We start from the raw sequence: 24,669 nt of genomic DNA on the forward strand, positions 1-24,669 counted from the left end.
CAAATGAATTTTGGGTAGAAGCAGTTGTATGTGTAATGTATATTCTAAATAGAAGCCCAACAAGGAGTGTCAAAGATCAAATTGGACAAGAATATTGGAGTGGTAAGAAATAGAGTGTGTTCTGTTTTACAACATTTGGTTGTGTTTCATATTCTCTTGTTCAAAAAAGAAGAAGAATAAATTTAAATGATAGAGGTAAAAATGCATTTATATTTGATATAGTGAAGAATCAAAATCTTGTAGATTCCATAATACCATTACAAAGTAAGTGGTTATTATAAGAGATGTAGAATTTAAAGAGTAAGCACATGGTAGAAGATTTAATTAAATAGACACCGTTGGAGCATCAATACCCAAAATTGAAGAATAATTGAAGAAGGAAATGTGCAAGTAGATTAATCCAATCTACAAGAATAGATGAGAACTTCAAGAAACATTGATCAAAGGAGAACCATTAGGTTATGCAAGTCACCCTACTCTCAATCGTCAAGTCATGAATAAGATCATACTCTTGCTTCATTAAGGACAAAGAATAAAGTTGAGAAAATGAGATGTTTGATAGGAAGGAAATTTATACTTGTGTTAAATTTTTTCTATATTCTCTCATGACATATTTTTATGAAGCAATCAAGGGGAAACATTGAATCAGACCAATGGCTGAAAAAATGGATTGTATTAAGAGAAATCAAATATGGGAGCTTGTTGATTTATTTGAAGGTAACAATTGCATAGGAGTTAAATGATTTTAGAAGACTAAATTTAATTGAGAAGGTAAAAATGAAAATAATAAAGCAAGGTTCTTAGCAAAAGTCCTTACAAAACAACATATAATTGATTATAATTAAACATTTTTTCTAGTTGCTACACTTGAAAATAAGAATGGTTTTAGATATACCAACATAGAAAACTAAAAAAATTATAAAATGGATGTAAAATCAACTTTCTTGAATGGTTTTGTCGAGGAAATATATGTAATTCAACTATCAAGCTATGAAATCCATAGAAATGAAGATAAGGTACATATAGATTGAAGAAGGCACTCTATGGTCTCAACAAGCATGATGAGCATGGTATAGCAAGATCGTTTTATGCCTGATAAAAAATGGATTTAGTGGAAGCATAAGTGAGCACACATTGTATACAAATATCTACATAAGATATTCAGTAGGACAATAGAATATGAAATCTTATTTTCTACAACTAATGATTTGGCTAGATTGGATATTTTAATAGTGATTTTGTAGGTAATCTTGATGATATGTAGAGCACTTCAAGATTTATTTTTCATTTTCAAATAGGTGTGGTCTCATGGGAATCAAAGAAACAACCCATAGTGACACTCTGATAAGTAGAAGTGGAACATATAGCAGCCACGTCAACAACATGCCAAACAGTTTGAAAGAGAATAATGTTGAGAAATATATTGCACACACAACAAGAATCAACACGAATCTTTTGTGACAAATAATCAAAACTTATAGCTTCCAAAAATCATGTCTTTCATTAGAGAATCAAACGCATTGTTACAACATATCACTTCATTAGAGAGTTGGTGAATAATGGAAAAATCTGTTAAGAGTTTTAAGGTCAATTGACTAATATATTTAAAGGGTATTAGAAAGAGAACGATTTGAAAATCTCAGAGAAAATGTTATCTAATTAATGATATAAATTAAGGGCGTTAGAAGATTCTCATAACTTCTACCGGCTAAGATAGTGGTAAGGATTGCTATTTAAAGAAAATTGGAATAGCTGCCCAAATTAATATTGACCAATGATCTAGATAGTCTATCTATCTTCTATAGACCTCCATAAATAGAGGCATATGTAAAACTGTTTCGTATGCAAGAAAATAAATAAAAAAGCTGTAGCTTTCTTTTGTGCCTCTGCCCACTGTCAGGAATGGAAGCATATTTCACTTCTGTCTAGACAGAATCAAATGCTTTTCGCGTTCAAGATATTTCTGAAGGAGAAATTGAGCTCCGAACGAACTTTAACTGTGAACGTGCAAGGATCGACAAATATTAATCTCATAAAAGAATTGTTCTAGTCTAATTTAGTAGAATTAAGATCGTTAACTAAATATTAGTATTCATGATCAGTAAGAGATACCTGTGAGGGTCATATGACATACATTCATTTAATAGAACTTTAGCAAAAATTATTAACATTAAATATACATATTATTTTACATTAACAAACGATAAAAAAAAATTTAGAACATAAATACTGTGTACTTAATAAACTATTTAATTCTGTTCTTTTTGTGTTATAGTAAATTGTAATTAATGGCAATAAATTATACATTAAGCAACATATTAAGTCTAGAAAATGTTTAACATTTTTAAGCTTAGAAATCAAAATTTATTATGTGATTTAAGCCATCCATAATTCAAATCTCGGTAGCATTGACCTTCATATTGTTTGAATATAAATTATATTCAAAGTCAATTTTTCTACTCTAATAAGAAAAAATGTGAAATTATAAGTACTTTGGATCACAAGGATTGACTGAAATCCTGTGTCTAGTGTGATCTATGGGCTCTTCTTTATGCTGCAAATCCGTTATGTTTTGTCGAACAATGCTAGAGAATTTAAACAGTATAGACTCAACCATTAGATGTTGGGGATTCGTTAGACTGAAATAAGGTTTATACTACTGGGAAACGCCCTTTGTTGCCGGTCTTATAAACGATTTTATTGAACATTGAATGCTGTTACATATCATACACATGTTGGAGTATTTATGGACTTTGAATCAGCACTTGTTAGAATAAATAGTTGATGAATTGAAATAAATCTCCCTGTATGAAACACATAGAGAATGCAAAACACCAATAAATAACAATATTTTAAAAGAATATTTACACTGCCATTATGAGAGCTACAAACCAAGTTTTCTGTAGTTGAAGCAAAAATAAATAGTGTACATATTAAACACAAAGCTAATGCAAATAATGAATCCTTGATAAGTACACAAATCATTGTGACGTCCATATAGATTGATGATGCATTCAATCACTACTTACTTTTGTACAAGATCCACTAATATGATGAAGACATTCTCCAATCCAATCCGCAACACATACAAGTTACTTTTAATTACACAATCTTCTAGCTGGCCTTTTCAACAGCAAAGGGAATATGGATTACTGTGGCCTATTCCTGGACTGTGACCTTCCTGGTGACTTATGATGGGCCTTGATGCAATAACATTTTCATCACCTCTTTCTTTAGAGATCAGACTAATTTGGGGAGCAGGGGAAATCGCCTGCATTCCATTATCCATCACCTTCAATGGCCGAGCTTCACAAAACAAAATACCCAAAAGAAGGAAAAGCATGACAGCAAGGCCAAATCTCATTTTGCTAGTACAAGAAGAAACTTTTCAGGAGTATTTTTAATAATGATAAGAAAATATACAATTCGTAATGGACTCTACTACCAACAGAGAGAGTACATGAAAAGAAGAAATCCTATTGCAAGTAGATGGTTGGTGTAATTGTGAGAGACTAGAACCCGATATATATAGGCTTGTCTGTTCGAAGTGAATTGACTCTAAGAGGGGGTGAATTAAAGTCTAAGAACTTAACTCATACAAGAAGTTTTGAAAGAGAAGTTGAAATTTCAGAAATGAAGTAAATAACATTTAATTTTATAAATGACACAGTAACATGGAACTTGCAGATATAAAACAACAATTGTATGAATTAGCACAATGCAAAACAAATGAAATAATCCAACATATCAGAGCATGAAACTAATGGAAAACTTTTGAAACTTTTGACACATGACACAAAGATTTCATGAGTGGAAAACCCTCTTGGAGTAGAAAAACCACTCATAAAGATCCTTTTTATTATAACAATGAGAACCAACTCTATACACTTTCTTCAAGGAGCAACAACCACATCATAATTGCAGAAATATACTTGTGCAACTTTGAGATTATAAGAGTACAATTGAAACAATTTCCTTTTACAAATATACTGCTATAAAGTGCAGAGAAATCACATACTCTATATACTTTGTTATTTGTATGAAATACAATAATCCTTTCTGCCCTTGATTTCCAAAATCAAATTCACACTGAACTTCTGAAAACAAAGTTTTCACAATATGCAATGAAAAACCTTTTCAATCTTTTTCACTGATCACAGCAACTAATGCATAGTTTTCCCTGCCTTATTTTTTTCTTCACACACACATTTTTCAAAATGTCACGGCCATGATATGTATAAATGCCCAAAGATATAGAATCAGTTCCAAAATTGAAATGAACTATTTTTTTTTTAAATCAAAACTGTTTGAAAAACAACCTTCCAAATATACCTTCCAAAATAGGGTAACTGAATTAGTTAGGGTTTCTAGATAGAAACATGATTTTTGTATAACATTTGAAAATAGTTATAAATCTACTCCAGATAATTGAAATCTGTATCAACAACGAATCTCTTGTTTATAGCATATAAAACCCTTGTAAAACTTTTGTTATCTTAAAAAAATAGTTACATGACCGTAAAAAAAAGAACCATCAAACTCTTTATTCCTGCTCATCTCTTTTTACAAAAGAGAAAAAAAATTTGCAATTTTTTACGGCTCTGTAAAAATTTGAAATAGAAAAATCATTGTTAAAGCCTTCAAATTACCCATGGCGACACCTTCTAGGGTTTGTGCAACAAAATAAAACACTCTTGTTTATTCTTTTTCTTTTACCACTTAAAAAACCAAAATATAAAATGAGATTTCAAAACATTTGAAGTCCACAATAGAGTCTTGTGCAAGAATGCCGGGTAAGTTGATGCCAAGTCATTACGTGGTTGTACACATCATAAATTTCACTCAACAATATGTAGATGAGGCATTGTAGCATTATTAATAAAAATATGCCAATGGTTTATCAACATGCCTTTCAAGATGTCACCCCTATTTTTTTGTCGTCAAGGGCAATCAAGAGTCAACAAACTCCCCCTTTGTCCTTGATGGCAAAAAAAGCATGCCATCATTGACCTGAATCTCATAACCAGCATACTCACTGTACCATAAATATCATTGTGTATCATGTATAAAGAAATCCAAATGTAACTATCAATGATGTTTGTTTCTCCCCCTTTTTGTCTCAAGGACAAAGGGCAAAGTAGCAGATGGCTGCTAGAGGAGCAAAGCTACCCCTCAATTTGTGCATGAAGTGAGAATACTAGATTGAGAGAGAACTCCCAATCTTTCCCGAATCCTTTCAAATGTTTCTTTGGATAAAGCTTTGGTAAAAATATTAGCCACTTGTGCCTAAGAAGGCACATACAAAAGTTGAAACTCATTAGCCAACACTTGGTCTCACAAAAAATGTAATTTGATAGCAACATGTTTAGTGCGAGAGTGCATAACAGGATTTTTGGAAAGACTAATAGCACTTGTATTGTCACAAAAAATTGAAACAGGCTTAGCAATAGAAATACCCATATCAGCAATTTGGTGGGACATCCATATCAGTTGTGTAAAACATGCAGTGGCAGCAATGTATTCAGATTCTACAGTGGACAAAGTAACACAGTCTTTGTTTTTGCTATGCCAGGCAAAAAGACAGCCACCTAGAAAGAAGGTAGCACCACTGGTGCTCTTACGATCATCTATACAGCCAGCCCAATCAGAATCAGTGAAACCAACAAGAGTGAAATCATTATTGCGAGGATACCATAAACCATAGTCTAAAGTACCTTGAATATACTTGAAAATTCGTTTCACAACATTCAAATGAGATTGTTTTGGTGCAGATTGAAAACATGAAACCAAACATACTGCAAACATCAAATCTGGTCTAGATGCAGTCAAATATAACAAACTGCCTATCATTGATCTATACTCTGATTGATTTACCTCAGGTGAGTCATCAGACTTAGATAATTTACAACCAGTTTCTATTGGAGTGCTAACTGGTTTGCAGTCTATCATGTTAAACTTCTTAAGCATTTCTTTGGCATATTTAGTTTGTGATAGAAAAATGCCTTGTTTAAGCTACATTACTTGAAGACTAAGGAAGAAGGTTAATTCACCCAACATGGACATTTCAAATTCAGATTCCATGATTTTAGAAAAAAATTTAGACAAGGAATTATTATTGCAGCAAAAAATAATGTCATCCACATATACTTCAACAACTAGAATGCCATTACCTGCGACCTTAACATACAAATTGTTGTCCACTCCTCCTTTAGTAAATTCATTTCCTGTAAGATGAGCATCCAATCTGGAGTACCAAGCTCTTGGAGCTTGTTTGAGGCCAAAAAGTGCCTTTTTTAATTTGTACACATAATCAGGTTTATCTGCAGATTCAAAACCTTCTGGTTGTTCCATATAAACTTCTTCATCAAGATAGCTATTGAGAAAAGCAGTTTTGACATCCATCTAGTAAACTTTAAAAATTTTATAGCAAGAGTAGGCAAGAAATATTCTGATTGATTCTAATCTAGCTATAGGTGCAAATGTTTCACCAAAGTCTATCCCTTCCTATTGTGCATAACCCTTACAAACAAAATGTGCTTTATTTCTAACAACCTGTCCAGATTCATCAAGCTTATTTCTAAACACCCATTTGCGTCATATCACATTTTTATCATCTGGCCTAGGCACTAACACCCATGTTTGATTCTTTTCTATTTGATTAATTTCATCTTTCATAGCATTTAACCAGCATTGATTGGATAAAGCATTAGAAACATTTTTAGGTTCAAAATCAGTTACCAAACAATAGTGTTTAGCTATTTGAGCTTGTTCAGTAGTTTTTGTTCTTCTGGTTAAAATCCCTGCATCCATGTTACCAATAACCTGATTTTGAGGATGTCTCTTTGTAATAATCCTTGAAGGATTATATTGAGAAATTCTTGTTTATGTATTTGAATCCTCTACATTTGAATCTTCTGCATTTGAATCCTCTTCATTAGAGATTGATTTTCTCATTTCATTTTTCTTTTCTGTTTCTGTAGATTTAGGAACTTGGTCAAGCTTTATTGGAGCATCTTCTTCAACATCCTGCAAATCATTACTTAATAGAAACTGCTCATCAAATCTCACATTTATTGTTTCAACAATTTTCTTCAACCTATTATTGAAACATCTATAAGCTTTGCTCTGAGTAGAGTATCCAAGAAAGATACCCTCATCAGTCTTAGTATCAAAACTTCCTAGATTTTCCTCATCCCTCTTAATATAACATTTGCAAGCAAATATTTTGAAATATTTAATGGAAGTTGCTTTACCATACCAGAGTTCATAAGGAGTAAAAGTAGATTTTACTCTGATTTGCACATGATTCAAAATATAGACTGATGTATGAACAGCCTCTTTCCAATGTTTATTTGGCAAATTGGCTTCATTTAGCATTTTACGAACCATCTCCTTCATAGTCCTATTCTTATGCTCAACTACTCCATTTTGTTGAGGTGTTCATGCAACTGCATGCTGCCTTTCGATTCCATGTTTTTCGCAGTAAACCACAAATTCCTGTGATGTAAACTCACCACCTTTGTCAAATCTTAAACATCTTAACTTAAAATCTGATTCATGTTCTACCATTTTCCTGAAAACTTTAAATCTATCAAATGCTTCAGATTTGTGTTTTAGAAAAGTAACCCAAACCATTCTAGTATAATCATCAACAAAGAGCATAAAATATTTATCTTCATTGATTGATTGAGTCCTTATAGGACCACATAAATCTATATGTACAAGTTGTAATGGCCTAGTAGAAAAATGCTCTTTTGTTTTATAAGATACCCTTGTCTATTTTCCCTTAAGACATTCTTTACATATCGCATTTGTTGGTTTTCTTAGAATAGGTAGACCTCTGACATTTTGATTCTTACCAATTCTCACAAGATTGTCAAAATTCACATGACCCAGACGTTTATGCCAAAGCCAATTTTCTTCAATCTGACTCACAAGACACATACTTTTATGATTTTCATAATTAGTAGAATCAAGTAGATTATAAATATTACTAGAGGTTCTCAATCCAGTAGCAACAACCCTTCCAGAACTTTTTGTGATAGTGCAACCTTGAGAACTAAAAGATACATTATACCCACTATCACATATTTGACTGACATTGAGAAGGTTGTATTTTCAACCTTAAACATAAAATACATCATTAATGGGAGTGTCATCATTTAAGAATAATGTTCCTTTACCTTTGATGTGAATACCTGAATTGTCCCCAAATTTAACAAGTCCACCATCATAATCTTCCAAATGAAGAAATTTATTCTTATCGCCTGTCATATGGTGAGAACATCCACTGTCCAACACCCGCATGGTTCTCCTATTGGAAAGAAGTGCAGTTTTTACCAACATGGATTGCTCGGTACTAGACACAAACTTAGGTTTCCATTGTTTTTCATCGCTTTGTTTTGATTTACATTGTCTAGTAGTATGCCCAAAATTGTTGCATTTAAAACATTTTACTGTATTTAAAAACCCATAATTTTGTTTGTGTCCAAACACAGGAGTTCTGTGCTTTATAAATCTGCAAGTACTGACCTTGTGACCAAATTTATTGCAATAAAAACAATATCCATTGAAGAAACCAAATCTAAAAGATCTGTTAAGAGAATATGTTGGATTTCTTTTTGCTGTCTTAAAATTCTGATTTTTTGTTTTGTCCTTACAAAAACCAACACCAGTCAGATCTTTGTGATGTTTTTGTTTATCAAGAATATCATTCAGATGCATAGTACTCTCATATTGACCAACTTGTTTTTGCAGAGAAGAAACTTGTTGTTCTAAAACTTTGATTTTCTTATCTCTATCTTCAAGAAGAGATTTCAGATTTTCATTTGCTAAATTTGAGTCATTCAATTCAACTCGTAGAATCTGATTTGAACTTTCATGTGAGACTACTAATTTTTTTAATCTTTTTATTTCTTTGAGAGCACAGAGTAACTCTCCCTCAAGATCAATTTCACCTTGGTCTAGAATAGATTGATTTTCAGATTTGCTAGTTGAAGAAGATTCTATTTCTACCATAAATAGTGTCTCATCTCCTTCACAAGGTGAATCATCTGATTCTCCTTTAGAGTCTTCTTTTGTGAAGAGACTCTTCTCTTTCTTAAAGGTATTGAATTTCTTTTTAGGATTCCACATTTTTTTTTTGGTAGAATTTTTTTGCTTTTTCTTCTTTGCTATTTAGATCACTTAGAGGACATTCAGCAGCAAAGTGCCCAGTTTTCCCACAATTAAAACATTTGAAGGGTAATTTACCCTTATATTTATTTTTCAATTTTCTAACAATTAGAGCTTCAATAGCATCTGAAAGTTCAGATTCACTATCAGGTTCTTCTTTCTTTTCTACTCTAAAAGCTGTTTCTTTTGAAGTAGAGGAATTGCTGTCAATTCTCATTTCATAGGCAGTAAGAATACCTTGCAGATTATCAAGAGTCATTGTAGAGAAGCTTTTCTTTTCTTCTAAGGTTGAAACCTTAGTTTCAAATTTTAGCAATAAGATTCTAATGACTTTTCTAACAACATCTTGTTCATCCACTGTTTCACCAAGACCTCTTCTAGAGTTTACTATCTCATCAATTCTTAGAAAATAGCTTGCAATAGTTTCATCATCTTTCATTCTCAATGCCTCAAATTGATTTTTGAGTGTGAGAATCTTTGATTCTTTTACTTTTTTATCTCCTGATAAATTATTTCTAGTTTATCCCAAATCTCATGGGCAGACTTACAATGCATGGCCTTTACAAACACATCCTTTGTAAGACCACATAGGAGTGCATGTTTGGCCCTAGCATTTAATTCATATTTTATTTTATCATCAGGGTTTATAGGAACAATATTAGGAACTTTATACTTAGTTGTAACAATATTCCACACATTAAGATTAACAGAGATCAAATATGTTTCCATTTGAATTCCCCAGAACACATAATTAGTGCCATCAAAAAGAGGAGCTCTGGAAAGTGAAGCACCTTCTTGATTTTGAGCCATTTGAACTTCCAACCAACCAAGAACAATCCCTAGGAAAGACATATATGGAGGGATCTTATGCTCTAATACCACTTGTTGGAAGTGAATTTACTTTAAGAGGGAGGGGGTGAATTAGAGTCTAAGAACTTAACTCATAGAAGAAGTTTTGAAAGAGAAGTTGAAATTTCAGAAATGAAGTAAATAACATTTAATTTTATAAATGACACAGTAACATGGAACTTGCAGATATAAAACAACAATTGTATGAATTAGCACAATGCAAAACAAATGAAATAATCCAACATATCAGAGCATGAAACTAATGAAAAACTTTTGACACATGACACAAAGATTTCATGAGTGGAAAACCCTCTTGGGGTAGAAAAACCACTCGTAAAGATCCTTTTTATTATAACAATGAGAACCAACTCTGTACACTATCTTCAAGGAGCAACAACCACATCATAATTGCAGAAATATACTTGTGCAACTTTGAGATTATAAGAGTACAACTGAAACAATTTCCTTTTACAAATATACTTCTGTTTGAATATATTTCATGATTTCTTTTTACGACAGTAAAGTTCTATCGTTCGAACTTAAAATATAAACTCTTATATATTCGGGAAGTAAACTGTAATTTATTCTGTTTTCTTCTGTTTGCATTTGCTTTATCTATTTACAACCCAATGAACCTATGTGTCGTTACTGTTCTTTCTTAAAATCTAAATAAAATGATGCGAGGGACAAATATACTTAATGGTGATTTAAAAAGTACCTAGTGACTTTAAGAAAATATGTATAACGACATTGCACAGCTCAGCCACAGGAGAACCACAATAATGTTTGCAATTTACCATATTATATACAGAAGCGTCATGGTGACAGAGCTTAAAACTGCACATTACGATTACACTTGAATGTCAAGTGGCTCATTTGTCTCTGCCGCAGCCCCTTCTGTTTGTCAGAAAGTAGAACTCTAGCGTTGCCCTAATTAATATCGTTTGGTAAGCAACTGCCTACAATCTAATCATGAATCCCACCTTGTTATCCCAGATCAACAAAAGTTCATTGGATTTAAGTCTCAACACATCTACTAGGATGTATGCATTCATTTTGGAGAATCTACAAAGCAGTTCTGTTTGTTTTCATTGTTATTGTTCACAAATTCTGAAAAGAATACAAAAATCCTAGTTCAATAAAGGTCAACATAGGAGAATGGTTTAGATATATTATGATAGTAACAGTAATAGACTACTGCATTACAGTGCGTATGCTCTTCAGGTTCTTTTAACTAACTCATTAAAGACTCCCAAAATGGCTCAAAGGTGGGAAATTTAATTAATTTTGTAATTAAAGTTTTGTGTTACTTTCAACCTGGGTCTAGCTTTGGTGGACGGAAAAGTGGTGGAACTAGAATGCAATGAAAAGAGGATATTGTGGGTTCTATAGAGGAGTACTATTGGCTAATAAGAATTTGGCATCAGTCAAGTGAGGCCAGGAAAGCAAACAAACCTAAGAACCAATATAAACCAAAAAAAAAATAGGGGAAGCAATTAAGGAAGGAGGCAACATAACTAGAGGGAGGAGTAATACACAAAGGGGACATAGTAGTGTGAATCTACTTGATGGAGAGGAGTTTATCAATGTAGTGAAAGAGATGCATTGAGAGAGGAAACTACAATGAAGAAAAAGTGATAGTGTTGCATGGAAAATACTAGGGGTAGAAGTTGTGAGGAAATGTGATGAGGTTTTGGGAGAAAGAAATGTGTATCTTAGAAAGAGTGTGTGCTTAATCGAATATAGGTGACTTTGTTTTCTTGAGAAAAAAGATATAGAGGAATAGCAGGTTACAACAATGAAATAATAGCACTAGTTGAAAGAAAAGACTAGAGGAGTGTATATACAAATAGTGTGGGTAGAGATCATTTTTGTAATATATTTATTATATTGTTTTGTTTACTAAATCTTCAGTGAATTGCATTTGTGTTGCAAATATATTGTATTATTGTTAATTTAAATTATGGGCAGAGATAATCTACTTCTGTGGGTTTTCAATTGAGTTTGTGAAATTGAAACAAGAGTGAGTTTCTACTTCTGTGGGTTTTCGATTGAGTTTGTGAAATTGAAACAAGAGTGAGTTTGTATTCCATTAGTGGAATTAGATATAGATGACTTTGAGTGTACAAGAAAATCTTTCAGGAGGAGTTAGTTTCCACCATGATTAAGCTTGTGGGTAATGAGAAGAATGTTTCCAAGAGGAGCCCACGTGGTTGTGGTAGAGGTGGAATTAGAACTAGAGGAAGAAATCCTCTATATGTTGTCCATAGTGAATATTTCATAGCCTTGAGAAGGCAAGTTAAGCTTTGTAAGAGGAAATTATAAGAGGTTGCACTTAAAGGAGGTAACTTGAGAGTGAAGAAGATGAAGCTATATAAAATGACAATGCTACAAATGGTGGAGAAGCTGAAACAGTAGTAGTAGCAACTATGAATGATCCTTTAGTGAGGTTATTGTCAAGAATGGGAAAGAGATTAAGAATTGTCGTTCCTACATTCAATGGGAATCTAAATCAAGAGGAATTGGCTGACTAGATAAATGACATAAAGGAGTATTTTGAATTTGAAGAAGTTAAAGACCCTAATAGAGTTATATTTCCAAATACAAGGTTAAAGGGACATGCCTTTATTTAGTGGGAAGATGTGCATTTAGAAAGAGGAAGAAGAGGCAAAAAAAAATTACAAAACAATATTGGATGATTCAGAAAATGAAGAGGCAATATAAAATTTTTACAATTTACTAGCTTTTAAATGTTTGAATTCTTTTGGGGAAAAAAATGAAAACAAGGACTTTGTGTGCAAAATTTGTGATTATTTAAATTTCTAAAATATAAGATTAACTTTAAAATCCTTTGAAACATTATGAAAAAATAGAAAAATGTTAAAATTTAGATGAGAAGTTTGAAGAAAAAAATCCTTTCTAAGATTTCATTTTTTATGGTAAACTAGTAGAGATGCAATTCCTATAAACTCTCAAGCCTTCAAACCTTTAATTGTTTGAACAATATATTCGATGGAAATTGAAATTATCTATTTATGAACATATATGATGGCTTTTTTTCTTCCCCATAGAATGAAATAAATATTCTAGGCGATGTGAAACCCACAGTGAACAATTGGGTTATTCTTAGTGATAACACAACCTATACATATATCTTCTAGATGTTCTCATATAAAGTAGTAAAAGTTTGAGTGCCACATGGTGATAACGTTTTATGATTTTTTGAGAATTAATGTCAAATGAGTAATCCTTTTTTCCTCATACTTATAACTAGAAATCAATAATTTATTTGTACCAAATTTGATATAATACCATAGAGAAAGATATACGGATAACAAGGTGAATAAAAAAGGTAACAAAAAAAAAAGTTTCAAACTCTTACATATCCATATGTAAAAATGATACACATAAACTTTTTGAAGCATCATTTGGTTAATGTATTTTTTTGTTCTCCCTTTCGTATTACATTAGCTCATGTTTGTTATGAGCTTTAGGTATCCTCTCAACTTATTGGGTGTAAGGAACTTTATTATAATGGGTTACTATCATGCTAACAAACTATCTAGAGAGAAAACCTAGAAAGGATAGCTTGTCGATTGCTTAAATTTTTTATGGATAATTAAGTGTATGTAGTAGCATGTCTACTTTACTAATTATTCACGCTTATTATTATGCACCAAGGCTTCACTTAGTGAACCTAGGTTAAATCATGTGCATTCATGGCATACTAAATAATCCCCCTACTTTACAAAAATATTTCCCTAAACTCCTTCTTTGTCACCCCTCCCAATACATAACTTGAATTAAAATCCCCCCTACTTTTGCTAAATATTGTATTTTTCATAGCTGGAATTAAAACCCCTCGTATTTTCACCGATAGGAAAATATATTATGCCCTCATTTTTTGGATATTAAACATCCCAATATGAATGCATGTGTATATAATATTGCCTAGCTAGTGAAGCCCTCATGTGATTATGAAAATATATGATTATATTAGTGTTACTTTTATTAGGAAACCTTTATGATCTCTAGAAAACAACAAATTCATATTATTATATTTTTCTCTTTCACCAAGAATCAAGCTTAATTGATTACAATGTTACTAAGAATATTGGTGCTTATTTGGCAATAATATTCCTTCGTTTACAGGTGCTATTATATGGATATCACAATACTCTAACAAAAAAAGATATCTTCTATGTGTCTTTGACTCAGAAGGGAAAAATATGAAAGTAGATCTTCAAGAATTAATATGTCCTTGAAGATTTATGGAAGCGTTCCAATTGGATACATGTAAAAGTACCATCTTACTTGAATTTTTCTTACTCTTTCCAAAGAATATCATTTCTAAACATAGAAAATCATGTTGAAGATCATTAGCACCTCACTAAAGTGAAAGTATTTTATCATTAGAGTTCTATCTAGTTCCATCATAAAAGTATAATGAAGATCATGCACACCTGTTATATATTGGACTCTTGGTGATCACTTATTAAAAGCTTTGTGTAGTGATTGGATTTTAGGTGATGCCATTTAGGGGAGTGTACATGAAACCACCCAGTGGCTAAATCCTAGATCAAAGACCTAATAGGAATAAGAACTTTAGGTATTATATAGTCCAAATTAAAATCAATTCTTGGTATTTGGTGATGCCATTGAGGAGGAGTCTGCATGTCAATGACACTATCTAGTTGCTAAGTCTTAGTTTTACATCATATGGGTAAGAATAAGAAAGCCATAATAGGAAAGAAAATAAGACCTATAGAGGCATTAATATGTCCTTTAAGCCTACATGTATGCATAAGTTAGTCATTTATTATTTTAAATACTACAAGTAGGCATTAGTAAGTGCTACAACAACATTTCTCCTTAAGTCCTATGGGCATATTGTAAATTATGCTCCTTATAAATATTCCACTTGGAAAAGATTTTTATTAATTTTTATGGGCACTATGTAATGTACCTTGGGAAAGGCTAATTTGGAGAGAGCATGTCTCTAATATAGTTTTTTATAGAACTTCATATAGGACTTCATAGCTTTATTTATAAAACCTTGGGATTATAAACTATGACAAGATGAATTGCATGTAGTCTAGAATGCACAATCTTGATGTTGGCATATATTTGTATTCTTGTTTATCATTATCAAAGAAAATTTGTGTTACTAGGGTGCTTCATTTTTTCCTTTATGGAAATTGGCATGTTATGCACCCTATTAACATTAAGAGGAACTGTTAGAATACAATGTTATTAGGGGTCATGCCCATATAACATTTAGATATAATATTCTAATGTAAGACTATAAAAACTTATATATTATATAATTTATAATAATATCTCATTTGAAATAATTATAATTTAATAAATATTAGACTATTAATTGTTTATGAATGTGAGTTATTGAAACATGAGACTAGTGAATCTACCCTTTCTCCTATATTTAAGGAGGTTTTGTCTTATTTAGGAGGGATAAAAATTTGGATATTTCTAGTGAGTTGCATCGCTATGCACAAGAGGCATTATTGGCCACATGGAAGTATTTGATGGAGTATCCTAAGGTTCTAGTGTATTTTATGATAGACTACATTTGTAAGCGTTTTAATAAAATATCTTGTCTAATGTGGTAATTTATGGTTGTATGATTCTTAATGAATTTATCTTATATATTGTTTATAATGATTGGTATCCTAAAATTACAATTTCTAACAAGAAAGAAAAATATTAGACCACAAGTTATAAGGAATCCAAGGTTTTAAAATTTTTCTTAAATTGTCAAAGAAGGCAAACCATAGCACAAGGAAAGAAGACATTGTTTTTATTAAGGAAGTCTTATTTCAAAGGATTGGTTGCAACATTTGATGGAGTAACTACCTGTAGTTGAAGTCAAAGAGTGGTGCAAGAAGATGTGGTTAAGCTTTCAAGATTGAAGTGTTTTTATTGCAAGAGAGTTGAAAACTTTACGAAGATCATGAAGATAATGCAACTTTTCTCAAGAGGAATAGTTTGTCCTATTTGTAAACAGGTCAAAAATTTTGCCGATCCCAAGAAGGGATTGAAGTAGCTAGTGATGAACCATTGCAATTGCTACACAAAAGGAAGACTTTATGGAAAGAGGTAAAACAAAGGTCCCCCATAGTAATGGGATGTAAATAGGCATAGTCAAGAAAATTTTATTTTTAGGAAAAAATTTTAGCGTGAGTTACCATTGTGAAAAGAAATAACAAAAGTATGTATCATACCTAAGTTGTTCTAATGGGTGCATGATCGGTTGTACCTGACACCCAATTTTTTTTGGTTTAACATATTGACGAACTAGGTGGATGAAAAGGATTCCTATACAACCAACGAGTACTATTGCTGGTTACCCATGTGTCTTGGTAGATGGAGCACTTTTTATATGGACTAAATAATTAGTGCAAGTACTAGAGAATAAGCATAAAATTTAGTGAATGAAATAAAAAGTGGTGATCAATAAGCATGTGCATTATAACTTATATTTCACATAATGAGAGGTTCATGGTTAGCTAAAACCATTTGTATGTGGGGTCCATGTCCATCTAAAACCAATTGTATGTGAGGTTTGTAGTTATTTGAAACCATTTGTGTAATACATTCATGGTAATCCGAAACCATTTGAGAAGCTTGTGGTAATTCAAAACTAGTTGTGAAGTTTTTGGCCCGTAGAAACCACTTGTATATGAGTTTCATGGTACACCGAAACCACTTGTAAGTGAGGTTTGTGGTTAGCTAAAACCACTTGAGTGTAGAGTTTATTGTCAACTAGAAACCATTTGCATGACGAGTTTGTGACTATCTAGAAACCACTAAATAAGTGGACTGGTTGGAGATAAGCTGCAAAATTTTAAGGTGATTATGGTGAGGGAAAGTCAGAAAAATGAAATAGAAGATAAAGCCCAATTAAACAAAGCTTGTACAGTGTTGTAAATAGGTACCGAATAAGGTTTTGAGCCCAAATCCATCTTTTCAAAATTATTGGAAGATATTTGTAAACAATTGACAGAATTAATTTATGGAGGGATGTTGGATTCCTAAATTAATTATTATATGTGCAGCCAGTTGAGACAAACAAAGGCCCACCTTCAGCAACTCAGCCTTATCATCTACTTGTATGGCGAATATCCTATTTGGCGCTTCCTCTCTGTCCCTCAATTTCGATAATGGCAGCTTCACCTTATAGCGATCTAAAACCTCAGGTGGCTTCTGAGAACAAACAGAAAACGATGATCTTATCTGCAGCGAATAGAAGCCAGCGAATTCATCTTATTCAAAAGAGAGCCTAAGCATCGCAATCTCTTTTCATTTTAAAACTGTCAGCTTCCACTCTTAACTTTAACTAGCGTCTTCTTCAATAACAGCTTCTAGTCTTAACTTTCACTAGTGTCTTATTCAATAACAGCTTCTACTCTTAACTTTGACTGGCTTCTAGAGCTTACAAGTTGACTTCTACCTCTGTCTAGAGCTGTCTGCTAGTGCACTGCTCACTCTTCACAAACATTAGCTGCTACTCCAAAATTTCTCTGTTCTTTTCAGAATTGTTATTCAAAAACATTCTTCTTCTAGCTGTCCGTTGCATTCAACATTCTTTCTTTTTGTCTCATTCTGTCCTCTGTAAAAAATCCTTCTACAATTCAAAATTCAAATTCACCAACAATGTGTCAAGGGGAAAAACGAATCAAGATCTCAAAGAACTCTCCTCTGGACCGCTCCTGATAGGTAGATGGTTGATGGGAGTGCCCACCTGACAAGAATTTCCAACATGACGGACATTTCCTTTGTGACAATTCAACAAAATTTATTAGCCTTAATTATTTATATTAATCTACAAGATTAGATCAATGATAAAGAGAATAAAATTAGGAACTTAAATGTTGTACTTGGCAAAATATGTATTTATGTATGGTAGTTATTGTTGGACTATTGTAATTTCTCTCATGTCAATTGTAATGATTAAAAGAAAAAAAGTAAAATATAGAATGTTTTACAGTACGGAAAAGATAAAGATACAAGAAATATATTAAATATTTGTTAGTGAGTTGTCTGATGTAACTAAGTCGACCAGACTTTAAAATCATCCTCATAATCTTTAATAATCTCTATAAAATGAGGCATCATGTAATGATTTTTAATCAGGTATTTAGTCTATCAAAGGTGTTTTGTATGACCAAGTGATCATTCAATCAAGAGATGAGGAGTGCAATGAATGCTGTAGCATTCTGAACATAAATAATGGTTATAATCAATTTATAAATAAAGATTTGAAGCGTCGTAATCGTGAAAACAGTTTACTAGGGTTTTCTGTTCAATGTGTGTGTATTTTGCTTTCATCTCCATGCACCAACCATCAAATTTAAATTAGGTATTCACCTTTTCCTCCCGTATATGAATTGTCATTCATCTTAAGTTGGCAATTCAAATCTCAGTACCAACCACCTTAATATAATTTAAAAAAATTAATTCTATTGAGTTTTTCAAATTCTATTCTAAACTGAAAGTGTAAATATTTTGGATCAACAGGTTTTAATCAAATCCTGTTTATAGCGTGGTCGATGGGTTCACCTGTACTGCAAAGATGGTATATTTTATCGAAGAGGCTGGCCTGGTTTATCGATGTTGCCAGTGATTTAAAAGGGCTAGAGATTTCAAATGCTTTAAAAGTAACCATTTAGATGTTTGGGATTCTTTATAGGTGGTGAGTTACAGTATATGGTCAATGGGTCGAACTAAAGTTTATTCTTCTGGGAATCCCTTCTATGTCGGTGTTATAAATGATTTTATTCGTCATCCAATCCCATTATATATCATTGGCATGTTGGAGCCTTTATGGAGTTTGAATATGGACTTGTTAAAATATATAATAGACGAACTGAAAAAATCTCTCTACGAAACACATAAAATATAAAACACCAACAACAAACATATACACGTAAGTATTTACCCGTGGTCACCATAATAGCAAATATATTGCAACATGAATATTTACACTGCCCTTTAGGGTGCTAGAAACCAAGGTTTCTTATCGCTGAAGAACCATTACATGCTGTACATATAAACTAAAAGAGTAATATAAATATTGGATCCTAGATAATTACACAAATCACTCTGACATCCATATACAGTCATGATGTATTCTATTATTCTGGACAAGTTTACCAACCTATGTACAAGATCCATTAAAATGATGAAAGCACTCTCCAACCCAATCAGCAACTCATAATATTTACACAATCTTCTGGCTGTGTTTCTCAACAGCAAAGGGAATACGGATCACTATGGCCTATTCCTGGACTGTGACCTTGCTGGTGACTTATTATGGGCCGTGATGCAATACCATTATCATCACCGCTTTGTTTAGAGACCAAACTAACTTGCGGCGTAGGGGAAACCGCCTGAATTCCATTATCCATCACCTTCAGTGGACGAGCATCACAAAACATGATACCCAGTACAAATAAGAGCACGACAGTAAGGCCAAATTTCATTTTGTAACTACAAGAAAAAACTTTTCAAACAATAACAACTCTAATGACAACACACAGAGTACATTAAAGACGAAATCCTATGGCAAATAGATTGTTAGTATGATTATGAGAGACTACAAGTCGACATATTATAGGCCTGTAAGCTGAAGATTCTGTGAAGCATGCCCATCTGTATTGGCGGCTGCACTATCTCCTGTCGGGAACATTTCATTTCTTATTTAAATTGAGCAATTCAGATTGCCCTGGAAAGTGTAGCCTGGGTTGGGGTTCCACTAGGACTTAACTTTTTTTTATAATACTAAGCATATGGCTTTTTAAGCAAGGTAGATGTTTTAGTTCAACACTAGTAGATTCCAAGATGGTAAACGATCTGAGATTTGAAACTGCAATCGTAACGTTAGAACTGTAAAATATTGTTTTTGTTCATGCGCGACTTGGAATAAACAATCGCCTCACAACCTTGGACGGCGATTAAATAATTCAAAAAGAAGTTTGTTCAATATATTCCTTATCGCAACCTAATTTTTTAAGCGAAAGTTCCACTCAGATTATTTAATTTTATTTGAATCTCAATCCATGTTCTAACTACCTTTATGTCCATTTGTAACTTTATTGACTCGAATTATTAATTCTTATTCATAAACGCATCGAACTACGACAAAAATAATTAAAATACAGTAAGAGTATGAAACATCTACTTCTGTTTGAATATACTTCGTGAATTCTTCACTTTACAACTGTAAAGTTCTATTGTTGGCACTTAATATAATATCTAATCTATTCAGAAGTAGTCTGTAATTTATTCTATTTCCTTCTGTTTAAGTTTAATTTACAGATGCAGTATGTATTTAGAACCCAAATGAACTTACGTGTCCTTACTATTCTCTGTTAGAATCTGAATAAAATGATTTAATGCACAACTAAACTTGACATTTATTTTAAAACTATCTAATTACTCAAGGAAAGTATATATAACGACTTTGAACAGCTCAGTAATTGGAGAACAACATTACAGTCGATAATTAGTATATATAAGTCTTTCTTTTGTTCAAAAATTATTTCGAAATAGTCAACCACGCAAGTTACTGTCCAGAAACATATACTAGTTATCAACATGTTTAGTAAATGTAAAATTAAATATAAAACTTTGCAGGGCAGCATCTGCAAAGCACAAAACCTAATACATCTGGTGTATCACATATTGTCCGCAATTTAACATATTATATACAAAAGCTTCACGGTGACAAAACTTACAACTATACATTACGAGTATTCAATGTCAAGTGGTTCATTTGTCTCTGCTACAGCCCCTTTCTGCATTGCCAGAAACTAGATGTCTAGCGTTGCCCTTATTATCGTTTGGCAGACAACTACCTACAATCTAATTATGAGTCCAACCTTGCTATCCTATATCAGCAAAGTTCATTGGATTTTTCACATTCAATTTTGAGAAGTAACAAAGTAGTGTTGTTCGTGATCATTGTTATGGCTCCATAAATTACAAAACAATACCAACATCTTATTTTAAGGATACTGGAAGGAATGGACGAAACCATGGGATTGAGTAAGTTCTCCATGGCGTTTACTTTCAATTAGACAATGCAGTATTCCTTAGGTCATTGATAGAACAACTAAGATAAGAACTGAATCACAATTAGGCTATCATTATCCAAATTTATGATAAAGTTCAAAGTTTTTTCACTAGATTCTTAGCATGCTAGATGATACTTTTAAAGGCCATAACTAAGTATAGATGGGTAGGACTGCATAAGCAAATAGATCAAAGAAAACTTTGTATCCTACAAAATCGATCAACTTAATAGAAGAGATACACTCTACAATTTTTTTCTTTAAGTGTCCATCAATTATAAGTTCAGAAAACATATTTACTTGTATTCCACTAGGTGGAACGAATAGAACCATTAGTTAAATAAAATATTTGATTGATTTAACACTAAGATTAAAACTTATTATTTTGGGTAACTAGGATGAGGCTTTTGAGAACATGGAAAACATATATAAATCAACAACAATGCAAATATATTTGTTGATACATAAAAGCCAACAAAATAGAGGCATTTATAATAAAGCTGTAAATTATGTTTTATTTTATCATCAACGTTCCTTTATGTTTATTATTAAGGTGAACATAAAATCTTAATTATACAACATGTTTAGCCCTCATGGGTAGGTGGGTTGGCTTGGGCGGTGGGTTTGTTTTCCATCGTTGTCCCTCTTGGGTTTAAGAGGGAGGATTGTTTGCGGGCTGAGTTTGAATGAGGTCATCCCAGAAACTAACACAGTGAAACTATTGGTAGAAAGGGTGGCTATGACAAGAAATAAAAGGAAATCTTATGATTTTCTACATCATTAGGCCTTATGTCAGGAAGGAGATTAGCACAAACCACATCAAGAATTTCATGCAAATTTGTCCATATTTTTATATGATCGGTAAATAGGCCCATTGAAGCCATCATGTCCACTATATTGTTAACCTCTCTTCACGTATGACTGAGTCTTATGTGGCCAAGCTTGAGGAGGATGTCAAGACACATGGCAATGAGACATTCACATTTCCAATCAGGTTTGGCTTCTCCTTTAAGCATTAAAACTGTGTTGTCTAAATCACCTTCAATAATTATTTATCAATACCTTCTACCTCCTATAATAACTATGCCACGATAAACAACTGCCACCTCCACAACACTTGAGGTTTGCATCCCAAGGATAGCCACATAGGCTAGGACCATGCTGCCCCTTGGGTCATGTATCACCCCACCCCTACCCGCCTAACTCAGGTTACCTCTAGAAGAGCCATCAAAATTCAATTTCAACCAACTAGTGTTGAGGAGGGGACTTATTTTAGATAAATGTTATTGAAGTGTACTTGTTGGGTGACATATGTCATTTGCTTTTTTGGTAAACTATTTATTTAGAAAAGATTTTTTAAATGGCTTATCCACTTGGTGGTGATGTAACAATAAAATGAATTGTTATGTGCACATGGTTGGATGAACATTAAAACCTATAGGATGGAGTATTAATGAAAGGTAAATGTTTATGGTAGCAATAAAGAGTAAATTTTAGAGCTTATTAAGTGAATTATAAGAGACGACTGAATGGAAGGTGATGGCTATAGGGAGTGATAGCTCTTAGATGTCATTTGTTGATCATCATAGTGAGGATATTTCAACCATGACAAGATATTAGAGAGGAGCTTGAGAGTAGAGATGAACCTTAGGCTCTACAAAGTGGAGTTTGCATTTATGCATCATGTAATCAACTTGTACATGATAGTAAGTATTGTGATGAAGACCAAAATATATATTGTATTGTTTACCTATGTTAGTGTTTCCTATTGATGTCAATACCAATGAACACAATTTGATTAATTGATCTAAGTTTATTTGTTGGATCTTACTTGATATAGTTATATATATGGTCATGTTGAAGGTTTTGCATGAGTTTTTCAATCAATTGTAAACTATACTGAAAGAAAAACAAGGAATTATATTAACATTTGGACTTCAACAAGAATACGTGTAACATATAAATATTTCCATTTAAGTGAGAGATAGAGTTGCATTCTAGAGCTAGTGATAGTGATAATTTAATTGTTTAATTCAAAACCATTAAAGTGAAATTTGAGATAGTATCATAGTAGTTGAATAATTATATTTTTTTTAAATAATTTAATTTATTATTTTTATTTAATGATATTTAAATATATTTCTTTTTAGACAATTGTATAATAATAATACACGTGTACTTCATTCGGGCTGGGTAATATTTCTCTATAAACTAACTCAACCATTGTATGAAAAGTAAAAATAGTTACAGTCCTCTTTTTAAAATATTTCAAGGCTTCTTATGTTACAAGTATAAATATAATATCAAATAAAACGATATCTCTTATCAAACCAAATAATATTGTCAACCTATAAAATCTAAGTTATTTTACAAGTATTAACTAAAAAAATACATGGATATCCATTTTAAAAATGAGCTTCTTAATTGTATGTGTTACAATTTGTCACTTTATATTTATAACATGTGTTAGTAAAATTACTTGCATCGTATTGTTCTAAAAACTCCTCCTTAATGAAATTTTCTCTAAACCTTACATATTTATTTTGTGAATAATATTTCACCTAAGGAAAAAATTCCAAATAAATTCCTTGATTTTATTCAAGTTATCTTTCCATCATAAAAACTACATATATTAACACTATTAAATTACTACAACACACTAATTTTAATTTCTTCTATTGAATCTTATTTATTATTTCCCAAGATTTTTATTTAAATTCTAAGTTCCTTATTTAATATTCTTGTACTAAATTTATAGTAATCATTGACTTTATACTCATTGTGTCTTCCAACTTAAATAATTTATTTATGCAAAGTAACTAATTTTATGTCTTATTATTTAAACATTCTAGATAGATTTGAAAAGTTGAGAAAGAGCGGTAGTAGGGGAGGTGCTAGGGTTTCAGGGGAGGGTGAAGAAGATTTAGAGGATAGCGATGGAGATGGAGATGGCAATCCCTAGATCTGTTAGGCTCTCTTTGGCATAATTCTATGACTTTCTTTGTTTTCTTTTCATGTGTGTTGGGGTTCCTTGTTTTCGTGGATGTAACCTATTCTCTATGATCTTAGTGATTGGTGAGGCAACTGGGGAGATGTGCAGTCCACCTTCTACCTATATATATGGAGGATTCTCTTATGTGGAGTGTTCCCCATGATGGCTTCATGGGTTCTAGGAATTTCTCTTCACCAGAGACTATATTTCTTTGGTGCATTGGTGTGGTGCAACTTTCGGATCAAGCTTCTCCCTTCATTCATGGTGTTTGTTCTTTCCATGATGTATTTTATTTATGGTGGATCTCCTTTAGTGGAGTGGTTCGTGGTGCAAAGGATTTGCCTTTTACTTGTTATGTGGACCTTGTGCTTCTCTATTTCCATTTATTTCATGTGGGGTTTTGTTTCTCCTATGGCTCTCATCTTATTTTCCATGTCTATGTTTGGGAGCCTATTGATGGGCTTGGTTAGGGTTTGGTTATCCTTCCCTCTTTTCTCTGTCTTTGCTAGTTCTATTGAGGTGAATGACTCTTCTATTAATATGGAGAGTTGTGGGTTGGGT

Source organism: Cryptomeria japonica, chromosome 7 (genome assembly GCF_030272615.1).
Source record: "Cryptomeria japonica chromosome 7, Sugi_1.0, whole genome shotgun sequence".
Taxonomy (NCBI): Eukaryota; Viridiplantae; Streptophyta; class Pinopsida; order Cupressales; family Cupressaceae; genus Cryptomeria; species Cryptomeria japonica.